The sequence below is a fragment of the Telopea speciosissima genome, chromosome 5, assembly GCF_018873765.1.
Source record: "Telopea speciosissima isolate NSW1024214 ecotype Mountain lineage chromosome 5, Tspe_v1, whole genome shotgun sequence".
In the NCBI taxonomy this organism is placed as follows: domain Eukaryota; kingdom Viridiplantae; phylum Streptophyta; class Magnoliopsida; order Proteales; family Proteaceae; genus Telopea; species Telopea speciosissima.
In genome coordinates, this window is record NC_057920.1 from 48,420,436 (window position 1) to 48,427,968 (window position 7,533).

At 33.8% G+C, this 7,533-nt stretch overlaps 1 long non-coding RNA gene across 1 annotated transcript; it reads left to right on the top strand.

Moving 5' to 3' along the window:
* Window positions 1-309: 309 nt before the first annotated feature.
* LOC122660945 lies at window positions 310-1,168 on the top strand. Its single transcript, XR_006332809.1, has 3 exons — window positions 310-560; window positions 658-963; window positions 1,063-1,168. It is a non-coding gene; the product is annotated as an uncharacterized LOC122660945 (long non-coding RNA).
* The last annotated feature ends 6,365 nt before the right edge of the window (window positions 1,169-7,533 follow it).

The following is a 7,533-nucleotide window of genomic DNA, read 5'->3' on the forward strand; positions in this document are numbered from 1 at the left end:
TTGGATTTGAAAGATAAATAAAAAAATAGTACTAAAACACATCTAGATTTGATGGAAATGAACATCAGGCTATCTCTACATCCACAAAGGATTGAGGGCAGCAACAAAATGATTCTACCTCTTGCAAGCCACACAATGTCTATGGAAGAAAAAGAACTATTCTGCAAAACTTTAGAGGGATTGAAATTTCCTGAAGGTTATGCTGAAAAAATATCACATTGTGTGAATGTGAAAGAGATGAATATTTCTGGGTTGAAGAGCCATGATTACCTTGTTTTAATGCAATAACTCCTTCCTTTAGCTCTACGGGTACATCCAACGAAGAATGTTAAGTTGACGTTGCTTTCGTTGTGTAGATTTTTTCATGGTTTATGTACTAAAATTGGTACAACGAAAGATGTTAAAAAACTTGAAGCACGTATTGTAGAAATATTATGCCATCTTGAGAGGATCTTTCTACCTACATTCTTTAATGTTATTGTTAATTTATTGATCCATTTACCACGAGAGGTATTGTTAGGTGGACCAGTGCATTACAGATGGATGTATCCTTTTACAAGGTTAGTCTAAAGTCTTAATTCATAACTTGTTATATTTGCATTGAATTGTAAATTTTTTTGTGTGGTTGAAACTAAGTTCTGGTGTATGTGAAAATAGGTTCAACAAGACTCTTAAAGACTAAATGCGTAATGTTAGTCAACCAGAAGGATCTATTGCAGAAGGATATGTTGAAGATGAATGTCTGACATTTTGTTCCAGGTACTTCGAAGGCCTGGAGACTAGGTTAACTCATCCAGTAAGGAGTATTGGTAGTGGAGACCTACAAACAGACAAACATTGGATATTCTCATGCACTGGAAGACCATTAGGGTGTCCTACGATTATTCGATTAGAGTTAAATGAAATAATTCAAGCACACCGATATGTGCTTCTCCATTACGAACCCTTTGATGCATAACGAGAGTAAGTATCAAAATTAACTTTTCCTAATTCTTTACGTCAATTGTTATTTTATCCAATGCTTCTAATTCATTTTGCTTTACATGATATCTCATAATCTAGAAGTCACAAGGAAGAGACTAAGAAGAGTTTAGGATATAGAAGTCGGGCCTTCGATAGGAAAAAGGTGTATGCAGAAAAATTCTCAGAGGGGTTCAGATGTCAAGTATAGTACTTGTTCTTCATCTCGAGTTAATACATAATCATAAGACATTGTTAGTTTAATAACAATAAACATTGAATTATATAGGCAGACATGCAACACCAAAGAGGAGAATCGGTACCTGACATTATTAAATGCTTGGCTACTGGACTCATTTCGGAAATAAAAAAATACGATGGTTATATATATAATGGCATAAGGTATCACACAAAAGATCGTGAAATCAATCGACGAACTTAAAATAATGGGGTCTTAGTAATGGTTGGAAATGTCCCTACTATAATGTGTTGAAGGAAGTCGCTGAGTTAGAATATTATGGTAATCTAAGAACACTGCTATTTCGAGTTGATTGGGTAGATAAACATAGAGGGGTGGTTAAAGAAGACCTTGGATTTAGACGTGTGAATTTCAATCGTTTAATGCATTCCGATCAAAAATATACTTGATGACCCATTTGTCTTCCCAAAACAAATAGAGCAAGTGTTTTATGTGTCAGACCCTTTAAATCAGGGTTGGTATCTTGTTATAAAAGTTGATCTATGCGATACGTTTGATATTGGTGGTAATGTAGAAGAAGAATATCACCAACATACAGGCATGGGATAAAGGGATGATGGTGCTGATGATCTTAGTATGACAAGAATAGACTTGGAGGGAATACTAGTTGATATTTCTTTTGGAACTGATAAATGATGTACAAAATTTGATTATGTACTTGATATTGCCTTAATACAACATTTATGATTGGTAAGCATAAATGATTATATTTTTTTTCTTAATATATTATTTTTTATTATATATTTTTTGATTTTACCTTGATTATTTAATTTTTGCAAATGTATTTATCTGTGATGGTCATTTGTTGTTTTTAATGCAGCTTTAGATAATGGAGGATAATAGTGCCATACCGTTGGAGGGTACTGGTATGATGGGGGCATCATCTTCAAGAAGTATGACCCTTCAATTTTATAGTTCTATTTATAATTTATTCTTTGGTTTAGTTAAAATAATTAAATTTGCTTGTTTCCAATTACTAATTTTATCTAATCATTATCTGTAGAACCCAAGAAGAAAAGAGGGCCAAGTAAAACTAAAAAAATAGTGGATATTCCTGCTGGAAAAAAGGTGATCCTATGAGCAAATAACTTGGATCAGCTGATTGGTGACGAATCTGGACCATTCAGTACTTATTTGGGCACTCTGGTTAGGGGCGATAAACTATTGCCGATCAATTATGAAGATTGGAGATATGTTCCAAACCATTACAAGGAACATGTTGTGAACCAGGTCAAGGTAAGGTTTTATCATATTAAGGATTCATAATCTAAATAGTGTATGCTGGTTTCCATTGTAGGAGTTTCATGTCTAACATTTCTCCAATTTCTTGTAGGTAAACTATAAAATTTTAGCAAACACTATTAAATCAGTGAAATAAAAAATGGGGGATATGTGGCGTACCTTCAAGCGTGATTTGAAGAAGCAGGCAGAGGAGGAATATGGATCCATTGATAAGTCTCATTGCGATGGTAAAGTTCCTAAAGAACAATGGTTGAAACTTGTAGTTATATGGAACCCAGACAAGAAAAAGGTAATATTTTCTTCCTATCATGTCAACTTGATATTTTAATTTAATTTTGACCCGACATGTTTTAATGATGTTTTTCTAATATGGTAGTCCATTAGTGAGAAAAATAAAGAGAACAAAACCAAAAAGACTATGAGTCATCGTTGTGGGAGGAAGAGGTTTGCCCGTGTTAAAGATCAATTGGTACGTTTTTTATGCACAAGTACAAATATTAAAAAATGTATATTCAAAACTCTTGAATTCTGATTTTAATCTAATACTCATTTATGTTTGTCTACAATAACGAGCACCCTGAGAAGTTATCACCAACCATAGTGGATATGTTTCTCTACACCCATACAATGAGGAATGGAGATCCTGTAGATGATGAATCCGGTAGAGTTATGGTATGTATTGATGTGTTACATCTTGCGTACCTACATTGTAAATACTTGTATGTTTGTTAACTTAGTTTTTACATTGATTTGTGGGAAACACTTAAAAGAAAAAGAAATGAGATGCCTCCAGAACTAAGAGAAAATCAGGATGCAATGGATGAAATATTTATTGAGGAATTGGGCCCGGAACATGACGGGCGAGTACGTTGTTAGGGGCAAGGCGTAAGTCGAAAGGACTTGTCACATACAAAAACCAACCTTAAGGTCAAACGCCAGTAAAAAGACTTCTATAATCAAATGAAGGAAGAGTTGACTCAACAAATTACTCAATAAATGACTCAATAATTGGCAGAACAAGAAAATAGACACAAGGCAGAGAATGCATTACTCCATGATTCTATGGGGGTAATGATGGAGAAGCAAGCAAAGATGAATGCTGAAATGGAAATATTCAGACAACACTCGAAAAAAGATAGCTCATCATAGAGTTCGGTGTGATTGGGTAAGTTAGAAATAAATGATGACTTTGGTATGTTAAATTTATTATAACTTTTACACAGCTAATTGTTACCTATCCACCAGGTGATAATGAATGAGGACATTGCATAAGTTGACTCCTGATTTGGTATGATTTCTATTTCAATTTCATATTTCGGTTTTGCTTATTGTGAAACTCATTCATGGATTGGGTTTAAAATGTCAAATATATTCAGCACAGAAAAAATCAGAGCAAAAACCTAATGTTCCTAGAAACACTTCATTCAAATTGACAAAATTCTTGTGCTTACATTAGAAGTTCACCAACTAAGAAGAAATCCTATCATAAATTGATGTCTAATCAGTATTTCTTTCTCAATCACATTGTACTTGTGAGATGCCGCTACCTCTGTTGCCTAGAAAACAATTAGCAAACTTTGGACATCTTCTTCTTCCTTTATTTTTTATTGTTAAGGGCTTAAAAAAATGTTTAAACAGCACATTGATTGCCCTAATGGTTCTTGAAACAACAGCCATGATTGCCCTTTTTTTTCATTTTTTTATGTGCATACATATATTTTCTATTTTCTGTTGGATATTCGAAGACCCAGATCTCAGCCATCATACAACTAATAGGATTTAGATTTGGAGGGCTGTCGCCCCATTAAAGAAGCACTTGACCTGCCTTTGAAGCCCTGTTGAACACATATCTATCAGATTTGGAATTTTCTCATGGGATTCATATCGGCTCACTGGTTTTAGGATTTTCTCTGTTGCAATCTCAAGGTGCACTTCTCTACAAGTATTCTTCTGATCAAGCCCATATTCAAAGGGTTTATTCTTTCTCTAGACAGCTCCACTCGATCTAGGTTAAAGGTCTATTTGGCTGGCTGGTTTAAGACTTAGTTTAAACCTTCTAATTCTGATTCTCTTTCTATTTTTATGGACTGTTAATCGATATCTTTCTGCTGGTTCTTTGGATCTGCTATTTAGCGTAATCTTTTGGGGTTTGGCGAAGAGAGTGAGAGAAAGATTCTACCATCGTCTCGACGAAAACAATGGTTGGGGTTTTTTTTTTTTTATGGTCGACGGTAGGATATTCCTAGGTTGTTTGCAATAAGAAGAAGAACGGTAATTTGGTCATTTTAATTTCACTGTTTTCTATTGTAAGAAAACAGGCAATAGTCTAGGGGGTGTCCAAGTAATTTTCTCATAAATAAATGCTCTCTATTTCTTTCTGTGTGTGTTACATAATAAAATTGCAGTAAGCCTCAACTAGTTGGGAATAACAATAAAGTAATGATTGAGGCTTGGTGGCAATGCGAATGGACTGGTTGATGGTCCAAAGGTCTGATTGCCCATCTAAATGACCAAACTAAAACCAATATGCATAATTATTTCATATATATGAAAATAGCAGCAAGCTTCAACTAGTAGGTAAAGACAATATAACACAACTTGTGTGTGATGGTAGTTAAGGCCAGGACCTTTAATGATTCTTGAGGTCAATCAAGTCTACACTTTTTGATAGTATTTTTAACTTCAATTATATATATATATATTGTAGATCTTTGTAATATTTGCTCTATTGTACTAACTTATTCAAATTACTGATGCTTCTCTTTATGGAAGGTGTTCTTGGACCAAAAGAGAGGAGAAGCTAAACGACAGTATCTTGTTAACCATGTTTTATTTTTCCATTTTAGATAGGGCATTTTGCTGGATCAAGTATACTATCTGTTCTTATTAGTTTAATCAATTTTTGTTTGTGTGGAGGGTCCAAACTTGCAAGAACTCAAAGGATTAATGGTAATTTGTTTTCTTTTCTTTGTTCTTGTTTGAGAATTGAGTGTGAGAAATGATGTGAATGATGTTTGTGTCAAATGTGGGTGGATGTGAGACATGCAATGAATGATGTGAATGTGATTTGATGGTAAATGTAATTACAGGCATTGAAAATGAGGAATGTAGAAGCTAAATTTAAAAAAATAAATAAATTAATATTAGCTGCGGTTTTATAAAATCGCGGGTATATATTAACAACTCATTAGTATTTAGTAGCGGTTATATAAAACCATGGTATAAATAAATAAATTACTAAATAATATATAAAAGGGTAAATTACAGATCATTCCCTAGTTTTTGAAAAAACTCAAATGTCCCCCTCTAGTAACGGTGTTAGTCTGCTGTTAGTTATTGGTGTTAAAGGACTATTTTACCCTAGTACTAAAACATTAGAATTAAATTTACAATACAACCCTTCCCTCGTCTTTAACATTGGTCAAGGGTAGTTTAGGGATTTAAATTTAACTGGCTAACATCATCACTTAACAACATAAAAATAATAGTAGGGACTAATTTGTGATTTTGGGGTCTAAACCAGGGGGTGATTTGAGTTTTTTCAAAAACCAGGGGGTGATTTGAGTTTCGATTGAAAACCAAGGGGTGATCTATAATGTACCCTATATAAAATACAGCCGGGTAGGTAAATCTAATATACTACGGTTATATAAATCGTGGTTAGATGTACCACTACCTTTATAACCGCAATTTTAGAAAAACACAATCATGGTAGATGTACCACCACTTTTATAACCGCGGTTTTTGAAAACCATGGCTAAAAACATAATACACGAAAGGCTATAAAAACCGTGGCGATAGCCCACTTTTCAAGTACGGCACTACTTTCAACCGTGATTTTAAAACCATGGTTAAAATGCTTTCACCACGGTTTTTGGATCAATAGCGAAAAAAACCGTGGCTAAAAAACATATATTTTGTAGTGCGTAATGAGATTATGACATGCATGGTACACTTGTTCTTCACTTTTCACATGACACTCTCTTGATGTTTATGTATGCTCATGATTTTTAAGTAACCAACTCTAATCTTATTATGGTTAATACACTTGGTAAAGAGTTTGCAGTTAGTGATTTACGTAATTTACATTATTTCTTGGGGTTTCATGTTGTCTGTTGGGAAAATTCTTCCCTCCCTCTATAAATGTTTTGATGATAACAAACAAGTTGGCACAAGCCATTGTGTTCTATTATGTCAACAGGTTTAATGTAATAATAAAGAAGAATAAGTCAAGGCTTAATTCACAATGAAGCTCAAAGACAAAGCCTGAAGAGATCAAGCCTGTAAAGAATTTCCAAGATAAATAGCTCTTGAAGAAAAGACTATTTGAAGATTGAAGAACATCTCGTAAAGAAGAAATCAAGTTAAAAATGCTCATATGCATATACGCATACACGCACTGGCATAATTGTAATTGCATACGTATAAATGAAATTGCATTTGCATCATATAGAGACTCTACTAAGGTACTTAAAGACCCTAGAAGTCCTTAGCATTTGTTGGAAAAAAACTGAACCAAAGATTGTTAGAGACAGGAGTCAATACAAGCTCTTAGTGCTAGTATTCTCAAGTCAAGAAGAAAGCTTAGTTACTCAAGCTTGACATCATTACTCAAAGACTTATCCTCTTCTAGTATAAATCTCAAAGGTTAAGCATCTTCATATTATTCATTGCACATTCACAATTGCATTGCGTGAAGTAAGTTGGAATAGTTTCGCTTAAGTAACATTTCTTTTTAATCTCTCTTGTTAATTATTTTCTTACTCTTGAGTCAGGTTGACTCTAGACAGGTAAGGTGTACTTACATTTTCCTAGATTGTTCTTGGGTTTTGTAAGGGATTCTCTTATCCTTAAAAGATTGTGGGATTCTCTTATCCTTAAAAGATTGTAGGGTCCTCTTATCCTGGTAAAAAGATTTGTAAAGGTATTTTCCCCACCTATTGTACTGAAAGGGAAAAGATTAGTGAAATTTTCTCAAGGATGAGAGGAGTGGACGTAGACTCAAGGTTGAGTTGAACCACTATAAATACTTGTGTTTCTCTTGTTTTAATTTACTTTAAATTACATTGTCT